The sequence below is a fragment of the Panulirus ornatus genome, chromosome 10, assembly GCF_036320965.1.
Source record: "Panulirus ornatus isolate Po-2019 chromosome 10, ASM3632096v1, whole genome shotgun sequence".
Lineage (NCBI taxonomy): Eukaryota > Metazoa > Arthropoda > Malacostraca > Decapoda > Palinuridae > Panulirus > Panulirus ornatus.
In genome coordinates, this window is record NC_092233.1 from 13,220,642 (window position 1) to 13,241,185 (window position 20,544).

The following is a 20,544-nucleotide window of genomic DNA, read 5'->3' on the forward strand; positions in this document are numbered from 1 at the left end:
GAAACAGACGTTCTCGTCAGGTAGAGTCAGTGCAAGGAGCGTCGGCAGCATTAGAGAACTAGCTGGTCATCACTGTTGTAATAACGTGACACACACGGCACAGGATGGTTGGTCAACAGAGCGTACGTAGTAACGTAGTACCACAAGCTTCGTGGTCGATACAGCGCCTGTAGTGCAGGACAACAGTAAAGGACGGCTTAATCAGTACGGTGTAGTATTGCATAAAGTAGTACGAGCTTGTTATTCAAGGCAGCACAGTCTGGCTCGCCGGGCCGATACTGTATTGTCTAGGTGGGCTGATCATTGTGGCAGCGGCTCACGAACTGGTAGGTTGAGTGACCGATCGTTCTTCCAGCGTTCTTCGATCGTTTTCCATCGTTCTTCGATCGTTCTTCCAGCGTTCTTCGATCGTTCTTCCAGCGTTCTTCGATCGATTTTCCATCGTTCTTCCAGCGTTCTTCGATCGTTCTTCCAGCGTTCTTCGATCGATTTTCCAGCGTTCTTCCATCGTTCTTCGGTCGTTCTTCGATCGTTCTTCCAGCGTTCTTCGGTCGTTCTTCTAGCGTTCTTCGGTCGTTCTTCCAATACGGGTTATTTAGTGTCAATACATTACCAAGCTTATGCAGGCGAGTTGGTACATTCTTCTTCGACATGCGTTCCAATGATCTGAAAATTCAACAAACAGTGCCAGACATAGCGAAGCACTCTTGAAGAATTTCCAAATCAAATATCTCTGCTTATCGCAGCTTAATCGGTGAGGTTAGAAAATATGAAAGATATGCACCGCTTCTCCGTCGCTTCCTAAGAAATGAAGGAATGTTTGCGGAAGAATCTGAATCTTATGATTCTGGAACTTTGTCTGAAAAATGACGTCGTACATCATGGGGACTTTCTAATACTCGCCTCGTAACTAAATATAACATGGGTTATAGGTAAGGTTGTGCGGTGGAAGGTGGACGTGTTGGAAATGAAGTGTTTGAGGATAACGTGCGGTATAAGGAAGTTTGATCAAGCAAGAAATGTAAGGGTAAGAGAGATGTGTGGTAATAAAATGAATGTGGTTGAAAGAACAGAAGAGGGTGTACTGAAATGGTTTGGACATACGGATAGAATGAGCGAAGGGAACAACAAGAACGGGGAAACCAAATTGGAGGTGAAAGAATGGAGTGAAAAAGATTTTCAGTGATTGAGCCCTGAACATGCAGGAGGGTGAAAGGCGTGCACAGGATAGAGTGAACTGGAAGGATGTGGTATACTTGGGTCGACGTGTTGCCAGTGGACTGAATAAGGGATGTGAAGCTTCCAAGAAAACTATGGAAAAGGTCTGTGGGGCGTGGATGTGGGTAAGGGGCTGTGGTTTCGGTGCATTATACATGACAGCTAAAGAAAGGATATGAGCGAACGTGGCCTTTCTTCGTCTGTTCCTGACGTTGCCTCGTTAACGCAGGAAACGGCGATCAAGTATTAAATTATATATATATATATATATATATATATATATATATATATATATATATATATATATATATATATATATATACTGAATTAGGTACCCAATTTCTCGACCAACCCTTGAGAATGGATGAACAGCTGGGTTGACTGTAAACCAAGTGCCGCAACTAGGATTCGAACACAAGAAGCACTCGACCCAGGTAATGCACCACGGTCAGGAGCGCTCATCGCTACACCCACCTAACCTTAAGCCTGGCTAAACTCCCCTGTCTTTCACAACCCGGGTCGAAAATTAATTCCAGTCAACCGAGGGTGTAAACCTGATGGCATATCTGTACAAATCATGGAGTTGTTTACATTAGCCTGGATCCTGTGTAAGGCTGTTTCCTATGAATACTGATGAGCTGTGATGCATGGACTATGTCCCTTCCTGTGGCGTACTTCCTCTAGCGCGGTGCTCGCTCGCGTGCGGCGATACCGTGTGTGTGTGTGTGTGTGTGTGGGAGGGTGGATGGGTGTGTGTGTGTGTGTGTGTGATTACCTACTTAGAGCAGAAGGGAAGAGTTCTACACCCGTGGCTCCCCATCTAATTAACCTTCTTTAACATCAAGTACCTTTACAAATATTTGTGTACTTCCGGTATGTACTTTTTCACAGCCCTGTATTTACCCGAGTTGGTAGAGAACGGGGAGAGGAGCCTACATCTCCCGAACTGTATTTACCATCATGTAGGCTTCTGGGTCCTTTGGAAACTGCCAGCATTCGCCGTTTTCATTCTTTAGTTTGTATTTCTCATCCACCAACCTCACGCTGGAACAGGGCTACTGTACTTGTGTGTGTGTGTGTGTGTGTGTGTGTGTGTGTGTGTGTGTGTGTGTGTGTGCAATTTCCTATTTCCACAGTAAAGGAATGGGGCTCCCATTTCTTGAACTTTCTCTATTATGCTTCTTTTTGCAATTATATACCAGTAGTAACAATATTCACATCATCAAATACTTAGCGTATTCCATTCATCCATTACTCAAACCCTAAAAACAAAGTACTTCTTGATATCTTTTCTAACACGGATTTTGCTAAATTTCATGCACTGGCCGCCGCTAGTTCTGTTCTTGCATCTATCGTAGAACTGTTCACACTCCGGACATCGTCAAACTGGTACCTTATGGTACCAGCAAGACTATAGATGACTAAAAGCCATGTTCATAAGAAAATATAAAAATATAGATAACTAAAAGCCATGTTCATAAGAAAATATAAAAATATAGATAACTAAAAGCCATGTTCATAAGAAAATATAAAAATATAGATAACTAAAAGCCATGTTCACAGGAAAATATAAAAATATAGATAACTAAAAACCGTGTTCATAAGAAAATATAAAAATATAGATAAGTAAAAGCCATGTTCATGAGAAAATATAAAAAATAGATAACTAAAAGCCAGGTTCATAAGAAAATATAAAAATAAAATCCTTTCTTAAGTCGTCAAAAAGTACAGGAGAGGGTAGGACTCTTTAGCATTATTCTCTAACGCACCCCAAATGATCCCACTCTCTCTACCTCTCTCTCTACCTCCAACGGACTTTCTCAGGTGCGTAACGCTCAGGCACACGCACCCACCGTTGACCCACACCGCAGGTGTGGAGAAGTGGGTCGTGTCGCTGTTCCTTAGTCCTGCCTCTGTTCCTAACTCCCTAATCCTAAGCCAGGCCTTAATCAGGATGCGGTCCGAAAGGTATAGAGAGGTCAGCGATGCTACTCCACTAATCCTACCCCAGGCCCTAACCAGGATGCGGTCCGAAAGGTATAGAGAGGTCAGCGATGCTATTCCCTAATCCTACCCCAGGCCCTAATCAGGATGCGGTCCGAAAGGTATAGAGAGGTCAGCGATGCTATTCCCTAATCCTACCCCAGGCCCTAATCAGGATGCGGTCCGAAAGGTATAGAGAGGTCAGCGATGCTACTTCCTAACCTAACCTAACCCAGGCCCTAATCAGGATGCGGTCCGAAAGGTATAGAGAGGTCAGCGATGCTACTTCCTAACCTAACCTAACCCAGGCCCTAATCAGGATGCGGTCCGAAAGGTATAGAGAGGTCAGCGATGCTAATCCCCTAATCCTGCCTCCGGCGCTAATCGGGAAAGTAAGCCAACAAAGCGTCCTCCCAACGCATTCATCTCTCTCCTGCTGGCCAATGTTGACTGAGCAATCGTTATTAATTCCTGTTGGGTGTACAGATTGCCCGAAAACATGTTTGGTCCTAGTTAATATACACAGTAGGTCCCTCGGTTTTTTTTTTTCTTTTTTTTTTTGCCTTTTCCAAATACCAGGAATAGCAGAGACGCGGTACACCAGGTGTAAAGAACGGCAAAATGAGTTCGGTTTTTGTTACTGTATCAAAGGTTTTAACGATGTAACGGGATATTTCCAATATGGTGTGTACGTTTGCATATTTGAATACGTATGAATATATATGTAAATGAAAATGGGAAAGTGTATTCATTTCTATATTCATGATTAATATATATATATATATATATATATATATATATATATATATATATATATATATATATATATATATATATATATGTGTGTATATATATATATATATATATATATATATATATATATATATATATATATATATATATATATATATATATATATATGTGTATATGTGTATATATATATATATATATATATATATATATATATATATATATATATATATATATATATATGTGTGTGTGTGTGTGTGTGTGTGTGTGTGTGTTACCGGATTGCGCCTGCTAAGGCTACGCCACGAGTGAACAGTCACCCTTAGTGAGTTCGTATCGTCATCTTCTCACGAAAGAACAGTCTCGTCGAGGAACTGCTCACTCCAAAGGAGTTCATCAGTGCCCTGCTACTGCCTGTTGCGCAACCTTGAAGCTAGGATGACGTAATGAACGGAAAACATATCAACGTGGTGATTATTAAGGTAACGAGCAGTGTCTTATTAAACTGTCTATAATTTCTTGTACTCGAAAGGTAATCGATGATATAGGGAGCAAAAAAAATACATAAGATTTTCACCATCAAATGTTTTATGTAATATAATCGCTCAAGTCGTGGAGTTCCGGGAGGGTCGACGTCGTCCTGGTCGGCGTCGTTTTCGTCGTGATAGCTGAAGAAAAACGAAGGTGGAATGTAATTTTCGAGAGCGCGCCAGTACTGGGGTCTGTCTGCCCATCAACTGCGCCATACTACATGTGTTATTTGATTGCATACAGCGCCGCGGTGGGACGTGGATGGCCCGTGCTACTCAGCCTAATACAAACTTTATGACGGGTGTAAAGTCTCTGGTCCCACACGCTTTTAGCGCAATGGTAACGTCACTAAAGTATTGACACAGAGTAAAGTTAAGTAGTGGGCATGAGCCTTATGTAGCTACAGGTGCTGGTAAGTACTGTAGGTGGTGACAGTTTTAAAAAAGTATGAGAAACATGGAGGGTCGGGAGAAATGGAAGGTAACACGCCATTCACCTATATACAGAAGATATACGCCTGGGAGAGAGTTTGTGCACTGAAGGTGGTAAATTGCCAGAGACGTGAACATTACCACCAGCTGTAGAATTACTGTGATGCTGCTCGATATCCATCAATGTGGTAATGTTTGAGGAGACGAGGACACTACCAACCACGGTAAATTATTCTAGTGCTGTTCGATATCAGAATCACTTTACTCAGCCCAAGGTAGGTTAGGATCCCACTTGGTTAAGGGGCTGAACTCCTTCGTGTCTCTAACCTAATCCAATTTTTATCTCTAATTCACTTTATTGAAGATGAGAACTATGGTCTGGGTAATAATTGTTTTCGTCAATTTCATCTGTTTAACATTAATATTTCTCCTCGATCTTCTAAGCCCTGTCGGGTTATTCATTATGACACTGTTTCAGTAAACGTGGAAGATTACATAAGTAATTTTTCACGTTCATTTCTCCAGTAACGTAATGCCGCACCCATAAACGCAATCACTGCGTATTATGATTAATTCCTCATGTATGCTGTTTTCAACACCTTTCTTCAGTTCGCCGATCTGTTACCATTTCAGTGGTGCATTACGCGCGACTCAGTGACCATCAGTTCACAGCAGTACTTTTAAAGGCATTCGTTCGCTCACTGATGAGGCTGCACGGACGTGAACTAGTGAGCGAGGCGATGGGGATGAGGGTGTGGGTGTTGGCGATGGGAGAACAGCTGTTGAGTGGGTTCAGTGCGAAGCAGCAGCGGAAGACACGAAGACACAGCGAGCATTGCCATTGAGGAGGCGAGGATTTACATCCCGGTGATACAAAGGGAAAATCTATTAGCGAAACAAGTGCTTGAGGAGTGGTGTGGTGGCTAGCGTTGCTAACTGTGACGCATTCGCGGGCCGTAAGGGTTCGAGACCCGTATAAGTTCGAATCCTGGTCGCAGCAGCCGGTCCACAGTTGACCCGTGTGTTCATCCTCTCTCAGGGGCTGGTCGATAATTGGGTGTCTAGCATAGGCTGAGGTATATATATATATATATATATATATATATATATATATATATATATATATATATATATATATATATATATATAGTTTCCCATATTTGCTCACCATTTCCCGCGTGAGCGAGGTAGTGTCAAGAACAGATGACAGAGCCGTAGAGGGAAAAATCCTCACTTAGCTCCTTACTTTGTTCTTTCTTTTGGAAAGGAAGGGAGGATTTCCAGCCACTAGCTCAGAGGAATACTATGGTATTAGGTCGCTTACATGTACTACAGCGTATAGAGAGGTAGGGTAGAACGAAAGACAGATGACTGAACAACCGAGCGAATGTACAAAACGCACTGGCATTTGTACTGGAGGATATTGGAGAAACTGAGTGTGACAGGGAATGAAGATATCTTATCTGAACTGTTGCGCGTATGAATGAAAACAATTGTTACTAAAGTCACTTTCTAGTGGGATATCATCCAGCGGTAAATCGCAGGGAGGAACACCCGAAGAAAGGATGTCGAAGTAGAGCAGAAGGATCCCATCAATCAATAAAGGTGGAACGAAAAACAGCCAAGATAAAGGATCGTTTACGAGCCGTGCCAAATGGTCCCACCTGGAAAGTTTTTTCCCCTCCACTCAACCACAGTCATAGGCTGAGGGAGGTTATATGGACGTGTGTTCTCCCTTACGATAAGAAGTTATTCACGTATTCTGTTTGGCGAGAGGTAAGCGTTTTACTGTTGCTCATTTTCTTTAATTATTGACCAACGTTGCGTGTGTGTGTGTGTGTGTGTGTGTGTGTGTGTGTGTGTGTGTGTGTGTGTGTGTGTGTGTGTGTGTGTGTGAATCTTTAGTCCTTCATTCATTCAAACAAAAAACTATTGAGAAGTACCTTATAAGTTGACAACGATGAGAAAAAGACCTTGTGTTCAATTTAATCAGTGAAGGATCTACTGAGAGCCACTCGCTCAGGTCTGACCAACTATGTGTGTCACGCCGCTTGCTAGTTCTTGTCGACCATTTGGGGATGGTAAGACCCCTCGTAACCTCTCTCTAACCTGGTGTGTCAAATCTCAGTCAGGTCTCATATATGAATTCTACTGGATACTTTGAGCAACAGCTCGGCCAGGCTGATCACTCGAGACTGTAGCAGATCTCACTACCAGGTGACACACTAACCGAGTCCATGTCCTCCTTCACCACTCGACGGATCATCTTCTCTCAGGAGACGGTCAGCATGACCTCCTCGCAACCACATTACCAAAGAGCCAGGTCCTCATCGCTGATGGCCACTACCCACATCAGAGATGTCATTACCTTCCAATATCATTACGGGTAACAGAGTGGAGGATTGGCGTCCTAGCAATTTGACGCCGTGTCCTGGGCATGATGAAGACTGGGCCATATCACAGTCCAAGGGGTATACTTCTCCCGCCCTTTCCAGTCATCATCTCTAAACTATTCTTGAGTTTTCATCTCTCTACTTCATCTCTGACTCTCTCACCTTTCCCCCTGAGATCGCAAGACTCTCCCTTTCTCTCCCTCTCTCTCTCTCCCTCTCTTTCTCTCTCTCTCTCTCCTCCCCCAGCAGAATAAAGAAATTGGTAATGACGTTAAAGACGTTAAGGGAAAGTGGTGTTCCTGGATCAGTGCAGTGCGCCAGCCCACACTGATAACCCATCTGGATGTGACAAATTATCCTAATTACCTCGCGTCCGCACGTTATCACAGGGGAGGGGTTGGCGGTGAGGGTGGTATACTGGTGAGTGAAAATGGAATGTAAGGATTTACACCCTGGTGGGGTTAGGGGAAAGCGAGCCGAGACGAGAAGAGATAATGATAGAAACCCGTGATGTTGATAGCAGACGATGGAGAGTAATGGAGTAATTTTCTTTTTGTTAATCTTCTTCAACTCTGCCACAAAAGAAGAAAAAAAATGTCACTTTCCTTTGGCTAGATATTAGTCCACTGTCCAATTCTTTCTACCTTCTCATCGTTCTTTGAACTATATCATAGGTGACTACACTTTCTTTTCTCACAATGCCCTGTGCTGTAGGTCATGATAATGTTCTCCCCCTAACAGTTCTTTAGATATATATATGAGTCAAGCATCCCTCCTAAAGAGTTCCTTTGGCTGTAGATCAGTGTCCACTCCCTCCACACAGTCCCCTGCATCAGGCCTCACTTGTCCTCCTCTCACGGCAGTCGACTGCCTCTCTGCCTCACTTCATCATAGCTAACCACACTTTCCTTACCATGAATCTCACTTTATCATCTTTGACCCTAGAGTCGCACGGTAATCTCAGACCCTTTGGGTCTTTGACCCTAAGGTCTCACCTAAATCTCAGCTTTCACTTGCCGATCATCCTCTCTTGTCATTGTATTGCCCCGGGTCACCACTGGTTCATCAGAGATTCTTATCCCATACTTTACGTTATCATCTTACACCCCAGTTATCTATCCCATTGCTTGCATTTGAACCTTCAACCAAACTTTCCCATCCAGTATCCCAAGATAACATTTTTAGACAAGTTTGCGATCTTGTGCCTCTGGATAACATCTTACACCCCAGTTTCCAATCTCATATCCAAGTTTAACATCTTAAGACCTCATTTCTCTGTTCCATACCTTGGACTACCGTCCCTGACCAAAGTTTTCAGTTCAGACCACCGATTTTTATTTCTGACCAAAACCTCTTTCCTCCTCCTCCTCCTCTCGTACATCACATGAAGATTACTTAACACTGATCAATATCTGACAGCAAAGTAACGTTACGACGCTACTGGAGCAAACGTACCATGCGCCGGGGCAGTAGCACCACGCGTGAGGAAGTGATACCTTCCTGTTTTTACTTTTCCAAGAGAAGGAACAGAGAAGAGGGCCAAGTGAAGATTTTCTCGCTCTAAAGCTTAGTCCTCTATTCTTGACGCTACCTTGCTAATGTGGGAAATGGCTAACATGTATCAAAAAAGCACATGTTTACCAAATGGTGTCCTAGCTTCGTCTCTTCAATGTATATCAACTGACTGTTATATTTCTCTGTCTCTCCCCTGATGATGTGATTATTACACGAAAGTGCACTTGGGAACTTTTCGTGTTTCATTTTTCCCGTGGACTCATAGAAATATATATATATATATATATATATATATATATATATATTTCATGAAGAGATAAATCTGAGGTAGACACTTTCGTTCCATAAGCAAAATTCACTCAGTAAAATAATCTTTATGATACAACTCACTACCTATCTTGTACTAGCATCAGGTAAGCTGGAAGACTCTACTGTTAATGTTGATGACTTATTGCCCACCATCTGTGGGTAAATTGTTTACAACTGGTAGGCATAGTTTAGGCATTACTAGATTCTGCCTGCTAGAGGTTGCACCGAGTTAAAACTTACCTTTGGAGGGGTATTGTGTCATCAGCAGTTGACAAACCAAAATACAATCTAATCAGGGAAATTCATGGTTCAAAGAAATCCATCCTGTCCTTGATAATGAATGTAGCACAGCCCCTGAAAAGGGGTCCTGGGTAACACCAAATTGAATCAAAACTTGGTTTAGTGAATCACAAGCCGTAGCTGCTGTAGGACTTGCAGTATAGTCTGCAGTACCATAATTACTGCTCGTGTCTTTGCAGCAGAGTTATTCTCTTTTCACTAATAAGTATATTTATTATGTTTATGTTTTTCATTTACAAAAATGCAACTGTTCAAGCACATATAGGGGATAGGGGAGAAAGAATACTTCCCACGTATTCCCTGCGTGTCGTAGAAGGCGACTAAAAGGGAAGGGAGCGGGGGGCTGGAAATCCTCCCCTCTCATTTTTTTATTTTAATTTTCCAAAAGAAGGAACAGAGAAGGGGGCCAGGTGAGGGTATTCCCTCAAAGGCGCAGTCCTCTGTTCTTAACGCTACCTCGCTATCGCGGGAAATGGCGAATAGTATGAAAAAAAAAAAAAAAAAAAAAAAAAAAAAAAAATATATATATATATATATATATATATATATATATATATATATATATATATATATATATATATATATATATATATATATATATATATATATATATGGGTACCCATATCATCCACCAACCCATGGGGAAGAATGAGCAGGTAGATTGACTTTAAGACCCGCTGCCGCAACCAGGATTTGAACCAACATATTCGACTCCGAGCGGCCCGTGAAGACGACACGATGAGCAACGCTGCCACACCACGGACGGAGGTCATCATACAGCCATGTGTCCCGAGAACCCTTCGCGAAGGAGGTAGGCTGAAGATGTCGACCTCAGCCTTCCTCAAGCAGGCCAACTCCTTTCAAGAAACGATGATTGGATGATGCTCGGCCACCACGTCTCATAGAGACTCAAATGAAATCTACATCAAGAATTGTCTTCTGTTTAAAACCCTCGTTCAATTCCCCTCCAATGAGCCATTGAACTTTAAAAAACCGCATCTTGCCTCCCGTTCGACCAGCCTCGCCAACCATTATGTAGGTCACCACAGCATAAGAATAGGAATGTTGTGGCTCAGCGTTATGTGTATGAATTAACATGGTTCTGTTTCATTATTAAAACACTAGGTAAATCATGATGATTTATTCGAGTAAAAAAAAACAGCAAAAAACAAAAAGAAATACTGTGCATCAGGATTATTTTCGAGTTTGTGCATCAAAGTGGAAATACATGGAAGATCACAATCATTTTACTTCAACGAAAAAGATGATGCATCAGCATTATGTTTAATGTTATGAGTTATTCATAAAAACACGTTGTATATCAAAAGTATTTCATTTGAACAACAACAAAATGTTATATTTACGTTATTTCAGTGGCTGGAAAGCTGCCACGTAAGGCGTTCAGTAAACAATCAATTCTTCTTTCGTGTTTTCATTGTTTTTCGAATCAAGCAAACTGACATTTTGTGAGCGTCCCCTCCCTTGCCGTCCCACACCACACACCTCATTCTAGAAAAAAAAAAAAAAAGCACCCACTAGGGAGCGGTACAGCCAAGACTGGGAACCACTGCTCCACCACCACACTACAGATGGACAACCGACCCAGAAATTAGTAGGATCAAAAAAAAAGAAAACGCCGCTGCTGCTGCTGCACGCTTCGCCTATCTGCGTAATCTTACCAAAAGTGCAGGAGACTAGAGTCACCACAGGGAGAGAGAGAGAGAGAGAGAGAGAGAGAGAGAGAGAGAGAGAGAGAGAGAGAGAGAGAGAGAGAGAGAGAGAGAGAGAGAGAGAGAGAGAGAATCAAAATTGGTCGGGCAACCTTCCCATGGGATCACAGTGGTTGGTGACCCTGGTGACTGGAGGTAAGAGTCTTAGGTCAGGCGAGTCATGCCCTAATTAATTAATTTTCGCAACAGCACCAATGATGAAATATGCTCCCCGTGTAAGACCCTTGAAATACTAAATGAATGATGAGGGTTTTGCATGGTGATTGGAGCTGAGGGTCATGCCTTAATCAATTCTCAAAACTAACAGCACCATCAATGATTCATAAGACCTATTAGCCCCTCAAAATATAACATGAATTACGAGGATTTTGCATAAAAGACTTACGTATAGTCTTGTCTTCCCTTTGTAAATTTGAAATAATTACATGATTACCTAATGGTACCTCTGTCTGACCACATTTCCCTGCTCTATATTATACCTTAAGTTGTCATGTATGACCACAGTTTCCTACCCTTTATATCAAGTGATCATCTCTGACCACAGTTCCCTGACCCTGGCCTCAAAGTTACCATTTCTGACCAGGGTCCACTACCTCACGCTTCAAGTGTAGCATCTCTGGCTAAAACGTTTAGCCCCCACAATTCCTCTAAGCACCTTTCGACTAATGTCTTCCCCCGTACTTCAGTCTAGCGCATCTGGTCACAGCGCCCCATATATCATAAATTTAGCATCGTTAGCGACAATTTCTTGCCTCGGGTTACCTACCACAGCTTGCTGCCCTAAATTTCGACCCCCTACCCCAATCCTCGTCTCACCACGTTTCCTTTCCATTATTGAGCTTCATTGGTGTTGCCTAATACACTTCCCTTCCTCGTGTGTCGATAAGGTTCCGTACATTAGGTATTTCAATCATTCGTATCAACTGATGTTTCAATCAGTATTTCCAGGAAGACTCATTTCTTTGGCGATGGATCAACGACGAAGCTCAATTTATCTCATCCTCCATCGAAAAAGATGAACGTATAACATGAATGACACACACACTTGATAGATAGATCAAGATGATGGGAAGTAAATCAGAGAGAAATGCTTTACAGTTAACTTGAAAATTCTATATACCATCTCATCAAACATTCTACCTACTAAACGATGAATTATTCCTGTACATTACTTGGCCATCTGATGATAGAGCTCTCTGGTCAGGGCCGAGAATCTATGACTCTCATAGACTTATTATATTTTCATATCCTCCTCACGATCACCTCACACCCGAGAACCCTCCTCTTACAAATCCCTCCCAGAATCTCCAACTTCTAAGAATCCATCGCCACAGTCAACAGACAAGAAAAATATTCATAGCTTGAACTCCAGCCACCTGGATCAGGGCCTACCCCCAGCCCACGAGGACACAACACACTACTCCCGGTTATGTTGCTTCGACGAGTCAATTTGTCATTTACCCAATGGCGTCCTAGCTTCGTCTCTTCGATGTATATCAACTGACTGTTATATTTCTCTCTGTGTCTCCCCTGACGATGTGATTATTACATGAAAGTGCACTTGGGAACTTTTCGTGTTTCATTTTCCCGTGGACTCATAAGAATATATATATATATATATATATATATATATATATATATATATATATATATATATATATATATATATATATATATATATATATATATATATACGTATAAATGTGTTTGTGTGTGTGTGTGTGTGTATGTGTGTGTGTTTACGTGTGTGTGTGTATGTGTAGGCAGGAGATTTTCTCAAACATGTTTCCTTGAATATGAGTGCTAATTCAGCATTTATCGGGCTCTTGATGATGTTCTCAACTTGTCCAACGACTCTCTTATACTGCTCAAGTAGATTATCAATAAGCTGGCCAAAGTTCAAAGTTCATAGCAAAAAATAGAATCAAACTCAAACAGAAACCAATCGTGTAATTCTTCGTAGTTACGCAACGTTTCGTGACTCATGTCACCTTCTCAAGTGTGAGGACAATACGCTATGGTCGAAGTGTATGTACTGCCTGCTGTTTGCTTTGCCACTGGATGGAATGCATCCTGTACCTGCACATTTGACAAAGAAATCTCTGTCTTTATCATCTACCCAGTATCATGAAATATCAGGTATACCATCATCCTCTTTCTAATTCAACTGCCTCTAACTCTGAAAAAAAAAAAAATGTGCTTCATACAGTGTGAACACGTACGTCAAATGTTTCCGATGGCTGAATTGGCGAGAGGACTTTGTGACACATGGGGGGGGGAACTGGCTTGTTCAGTCCACTTAGACTGAGTTTTATAACTGGAATGTTGCCACAGATCCGATCTCCCCGGGATGTTGTCACACTCATGTCACTCGGGAATATTGTCTTGTGTCTCCCTTAGGGTGTTCCTTCCTGCAGGCAAGCCTCTGTCTTCTTTCAGTTTCCCGCTCCCAGCCTCGGAGGAGCAGCGAGGCAGTGAGTGTCGAGCTTACAAAACAGAACCTCAAGGCTAATGTGGAGAGGAGAACACGGCTAATTACTGAAGTTTTGTCCCGGTAGTTTGTAAGATGTGAGAGTTGCTCACAAGATCAGCCGGGCTCGAAGCTCTGGCGCAGCCTCCAGCAGGCAAACTTTGAGGCACGGAGAAGAGGTTACAAACAATTACTTCTTCCCACCACGCTTCCGAGGCTGAAACTTTCATTTAGGAGTAAAATCTGGAGAAAGAGCGGATGGAGAAAGAATAGAAAAAGGAAATACATAATGACAGCTGTCTAAATTTGATCAACATGAATCCATATGGTCAAAAATCGTGATTTTAAGTTTTAAAACGTTACATTTGACGTTAAGTATATATATGTATATATATATATATATATATATATATATATATATATATATATATATATATATATATATATATATATACTTACATAAACAGAAAGATATATAGAAGAGAGATAGGGTGAGATATTGCTTTCCAGTGATTTAATTTCCCGTGGAAGCGGCAATGCTTTATCTCGTTTCACATTGTTTTTCTAGAGCTCTTTGTCGTTACGACCAGAAATAAACCAATATATTACTAGCAGAATAATTTGCCACCGACTGGCCTGCAGAATATATTGCCGCACGTATTTGGCTGATGCTCGCGTTCCACTACCCTGAGGTACGACCAGGGCTGTGTGCTGTTTGGCCAGTCACCAAGAGAATGATGGGTCCAGCCACCAGGAAACTGATGGGCCCAGCCACGGGGAGACTGATGGGTCCAGCCACCAGGAAACTGATGGGTCCAGCCACAGGGAGACTGATGGGTCCAGCCACCAGGAAACTGATGGGTCCAGCCACAGGGAGACTGATGGGTCCAGCCACCAGGAAACTGATGGGTCCAGCCACAGGGAGACTGATGGGTCCAGCCACCAGGAAACTGATGGGCCCAGCCTCTGGGAGACCGATGGGTCCAGCCACAGGGAGACTGATGGGTCCAGTCACCAAGAGAATGATGGGTCCAGCCACCAGGAAACTGATGGGCCCAGCCACCAGGAAACTGATGGGCCCAGCCTCTGGGAGACCGATGGGTCCAGCTACTGGGAGACTGATGGGCCTAGCTATCAGGAGACTGATGGATCCAGCTACTAGGAGACTGGTGGGTCCAGCCACAGGAAGACTGATAGAACCAATTACCAATAGACTGATGGGTCCAGCCACCAGGAAAGTGGCTGAGACGTATCAAGTGGTGTACCGCAGGGATCGGTTTTGGAACCGGTTCTCTTTCTCATATATAATTATGATGTTTATGATAGGCTTCATTATAAGATATTGAAATGTGTTCAAGCTAAGCTGGAAAATATATCTATAACAGAAACTGAGCTTCTCCAGCTTCAAACTTACAGGTGGCATATGAATTTCAATAAGGGCAAAGTTTGACCTACTGGGAGTGAAAAATGGGAAAGCAATCTACAATATGTATTCTGTTGAGCTACAAAAGGTAGATAAGAAAAATGACTTGGGTGTAATAATCTCTGGAGACCTAGGGCAGTGCAGTGCAATGATGCATTGAAAAAGGGAGCGAACAAAAATCTTGGATTCATTGGTCGGGCTTCAAATGTAAGTCTAAGGAAATTATCCTCGCTCTATGCAATTCACTGGTACGTCTCCATATTGAATATTGTGTTCAGTCTAGGTCACCCTACTTGAGGAGAGACACAGACAGACTGGAGAAAAGGACGAATCGATCTTACAGAATGATTCTCGGACTTATGAATAAATCCAGTGAGAGCAGACCAAACGAATTGAATACATTTTGCTTCAAAAAAAGAAAAAAAATATAGAAGTTATCTACTGCAGGTATTCAAAATCATTATAGGTTTCGGTAATCTCCATCTAACGAGCTACCTAAGGAGAAATTTGTCTGATGTCACTCGTAATGATGGCTATAATCTCATGGGCAGACATTTGACCTCGAATGAGGCGAAGTACATTTTCTTCAAGAGGATTGTCAACATATATGAAATGATCTACCAATTAGAGTGATTGAGAGTAGTGCCACAGACACGTTTCAGCTTGGATTTGGTCAAAATTTTGCTTCATATCCACGACTGATATTAACTGCACCTCCTTAGCTATGTGAAAACTATACGGGTTTTCCTCTTTTAAAAAAATCATCCATACGTCTTTCTAAACCTACTACAATAATCCATAAATCTGTTCTCTTCCAACATCACAAACAGCCGTTGGAATCCAATAGCCTGTTGCTTTCTGAATTCATTTTCATTCACTTTTATGATTACAAGTGAACTTGTGAACCAAGCTAAGTAGACTGATGCACCGAATGGTGTCCTCAAAACTAGAGGAGTGACTTATTCTATAGAGACCGCCGTGGTTCCCCTTGAAATGAGAGTACCCTAACAAACGGGAAGGTCCTCCACCATTACGATTCTCCTGGGAAAAAAAGAAAGAAAATTATTGGTGATATTGCGCAATCCACGAGGGCTTCGTCCTCCCTGTGGTAAAAAAGCGGCCTCGCTGGCGGAGGGGACGAGAGGGCGAGGATCTGCGACCGGTCAACTGATCTAATGTTTATCTCCTGGGCCAGGTTGGCAGCCTCCACCGCTGGCGATGAACGACTTAAACGAACGTGTAACTTAAACAAGCTTGTAGCCGTAACTATATATATATATATATATATATATATATATATATATATATACATATATATATATATATATATATATATATATATATATATATATATATATATATATATATATATATATATATATATATATATAAATGGAGAGTGCAAAGAAACCAAATTTAGGATGGAAGGATGCAGTGCAAAAGATTCTGAGCGATCGGGTCCTGAGCATGCAGGAAGGTGAAAGGCGTGCACGGGATAGAGTGAACTGGGATGATGTGGTATACTGGGGTCGACGTGCTGTCAATGGACTAAACCAGAGCATGTGAAGAGTCCGTGGTAAACAACTGGGGCCTGGTTGTGGATAGAGAGCTGAGGTTTCGGTGCATTGCACATGACAGGAAGAGAAAGGATGTGAACAGGTGTGGCCTTTCGTCGTCTGTTCCTGGCGCTACCTCTCCAGAGAGAGAGAGAGAGAGAGAGAGAGAGAGAGAGAGAGAGAGAGAGAGAGAGAATTATTCTTGCCTTTGAGGTGTAGATTTTATCTTGGGGGAGTAATACCTTATGCATTAGCCGGCTTAAACCCGCTAAACCTGCCATTATCTTTTCCACGAAAGATTTCATCTTGAAATACGCCACATTCCCCGGCAAACATCCGCTTCAGTACCAAGTAATGCAACGGACTGACCAATTATTTTTTTTCGTTTACATATCCGTGTAAATCACGAAAAATCTTAAAAGCCGTAAATTCCCATGTTAAATGGAATGCATCTCTTTAAAATATTTTTTCTCTTTAAAGAATTTTTTTCTATTTTCTTTCATTTTTGTTGTTGAAAGAACTGTAAAGTAAACCCCCAAGTGCAGTTTATTCAGTATTTGATAGATTCATCAACCAAGGTGGACAATAAAAAAGAAAAAAAAACCCATTTCGGGCAGAACTCTCTTTTTTTTTTTTCGTTTTATTCATTGTCGCTTTGTGGGGAGAATAAGAAAAAAAGGATGGACCCTGGGGAGAAGGTGCGGGGCTGCAGGAGTGGTTTGAACTCCCATGAAAATTGTCCGTGAAATTAAAATTGCAAACTGTATCTCTAGCCACAGTGTAAAAACGAAGGCGTGCGCCTCTCTCTCTCTCTCTCTCTCTCTCTCTCTCTCTCTCTCTCTCTCTCTCTCTCTCTCTCTCTCTCTCTCTCTCTCTCTACGTATCTATCTATGTATCTATCTATGTATCTATCTGTCTATAAATATATATATATATATATATATATATATATATATATATATATATATATATATATATATATATATGTATGTATGTTGGAGTAAACTCATACACGCACACAAACACACAGTATTCATCACTTCATGATCACTCGAGATCATAATACATAAAACACATTAACCCTGTAAGCATCCTTGCATATCTGCCATCCTGGCTGTCATAATGTACCTCAACCATATGATTCTCCAAAGCGTGGAAACATCCAGCTTAACCTGACCTTAAAAGCTCGTGTATGATTAGTGAAACTTGTAACATTCATATAGCCTCCCAGTTTTGTAATATCTGTAATACCTGAACTCTTTATTTTCAGCCAAATATCTGCCTACATCCAAACAACTGGTACCTATTTATCTATATCTACACACACCAACGCAAGCCAGAGTCCCATTTATCGACCAGCTCCGAGGGTGAGGATGAACATCTGGGTTGTGTGCTGGCCGACTGTCACGCCCAGAACTGAAAACGACGTACGGGTTCGACTCCAGGTAAGCCCATGCCGATTCATGAGCAGTAATGCCAACCTTTACCACACCAAAGCCCAAGACGCTAGGGGCGCCCTGAAAGCATGATTCTAATACACTTTTCCTTCAATACATCTGGGAGCAACTGGTCGCCGACCAACCTCTCAAGGGAAACTAAGGAAAACAGGAGTGTGGTTGCAGCAGCCATCTACCAGGATTTGGGGCGCTATTTCACCATATCATCGTCATTACTTGATATGATTGGAATATAATGGACTCCCGTGGTGTAGCGGGTAGCGTTCCTGACCGTGACGCATTCAGGGGCCCGGCCCAGGGTCGAGTGAGCATAGGCTCAAATACTGGTTGCTGCAGTCGGTCCACTGTCAAACCAGCTGTTCATCCATCCCTAGCGATTTGTCGATAAAATGGGTACCTGGATCAGGCTATGATATGTATATATATATATATATATATATATATATGTATATATATATATATATATATATATATATTGAAAAGGATCACAATTTTGCACGTGATCAAGATATTCCTATGAGTCCACGGGGGAAATGAAACACGATAAGTTCCCAAGTGCACTTTCGTGTAATAATCACATCATCAAGGGAGCCACAAGAGAGAAATATAAGTCAGTTGATATACATCGAAGAGACGAAGCTAGGACGCCACTTGGTAAACATGTTTACCAAAGACGAAGCTAGGACGCCATTTGGTAAACATGTTTACTAAATGGAGTCCTAGCTTCGTCTCTTCGATGTATATCAACTGACTTATATTTCTCTCTTGTGTCTCCCCTGATGATGTGATTATTACACGAAAGTGCACTTGGGAACTTATCGTTTTTCATTTTCCCCGTGGACTCATAGGAATATATATATCCCCTAGACTGAGCTAGGTACCCATTTTATCGACCTACCCATAACTGTGAATGAACACCCGGGTTGACTGTGGACCCGCTGCCGCAACCAGGATTCGAACCTATGCGCTCGACCCTTGACGGACTGTGAATGCTATATATATATATATATATATATAAAAAGAACCTGTTCAACGGTCATTGTTATGTGGTATGAAGGATAGAACAACCTCAGTCTCTAAGGGAGGAGGTTGCAAATGGATAACAGTCAGCAATAATGCAAACACGTGGTCATTTATCCACCCTCTCTCCCCCCACGATCAGTGTGTTAGCGAGAAAAAAAGATGACCGAAAGTATAATGAGAGACCGATCCTTGTGTGTGTGGCTGCGAGGTTATGATGAACTAATCACCTCCATAATGTAAACTCAAGCAGCTATCATAAGGTCTCACTATAATCAAAGAATCATCTTAGTAAATGTATGGTAAGAAAGGGACAGATAAGACAAAAAACACATCGGAAAAAGGAAAGAATTTTACAGCCTGACTGGCGATTCTTATCCACAACTGTGTTACTACGAATGAAGTATTGGAGAGAACACAGATACCTAGCAAAGCAGACAAGTAGATAGATTGATAGATAGATAGATAGATAGATAGATAGATAGATGGAGAGAGAGAGAGAGAGAGAGAGAGAGAGAGAGAGAGAGAGAGAGAGAGAGAGAGAGAGAGAGAGAGAGAGAGAGAGAGTTACACAGATACGCAGACCACACAGACCCCAAGGTCCAAGGTGGTTTGGACTAAGAGAGAGAGAGAGAGAGAGAGAGAGAGAGAGAGAGAGAGAGAGAGAGAGAGAGAGAGAGAGAGAGAGAGAGAGAGAGAGAAGTGAGGGGGAAGTATCAGAAGAAGCTCTAACTGCAAGAGGTCGGAGGTCAGAGGTCTGAGGTCGGGAGAGAGTCCCTGGTGACAGGCCCCAGGTGTATAATCATTACTGTTACCATCTTATCTTTAAGATGTTTTAGTTCTCGAAACACAGAATGTTTAGCCTGTGATTCCATACATCTGATAATTCATCAGAGTATAAAAACTGTATAGAAATGACATGCAACAGACGAACATAACCATCGAGAACGAAAAAAGGAAAAAAAAGTAATTTGGTTGGGAATAAAAAAAAAAGGAGTAATTTGCTTGGGAATAAAGGTTTTGTTTTCGTTATCAAAGATCATTTCGCCAATAAAGATAACACAATCCAGGTTAATACCCCTGCTGTGTGATCGCCTGCGGGTCCGGACACCAGCTGACACCAGAACAGTTCATAATTACAGCACGGAAAAAAAAAAAAAACGCATTTGAATTGACGTATTTACGAAATCTTATATAATGAAGACTGTACATCACACCCGACAGAGAATCATACTTCGCAATTTTGAAATAGCGCAAGAAATTATAGCGTTTCCCCACACCGGCCGCAAGGTTTATATAGTGAAATTAGGCAAAAAACGAATGGATACTGCACCATTAACTTGGGCAAATACCAGCACGAAGCAAGGGGAGAGGTGTATGTTGCCGATATTCAAGATTTAACATACAGGAACACGCATATGAGGGTACACATACACACACACACACACACACACACAC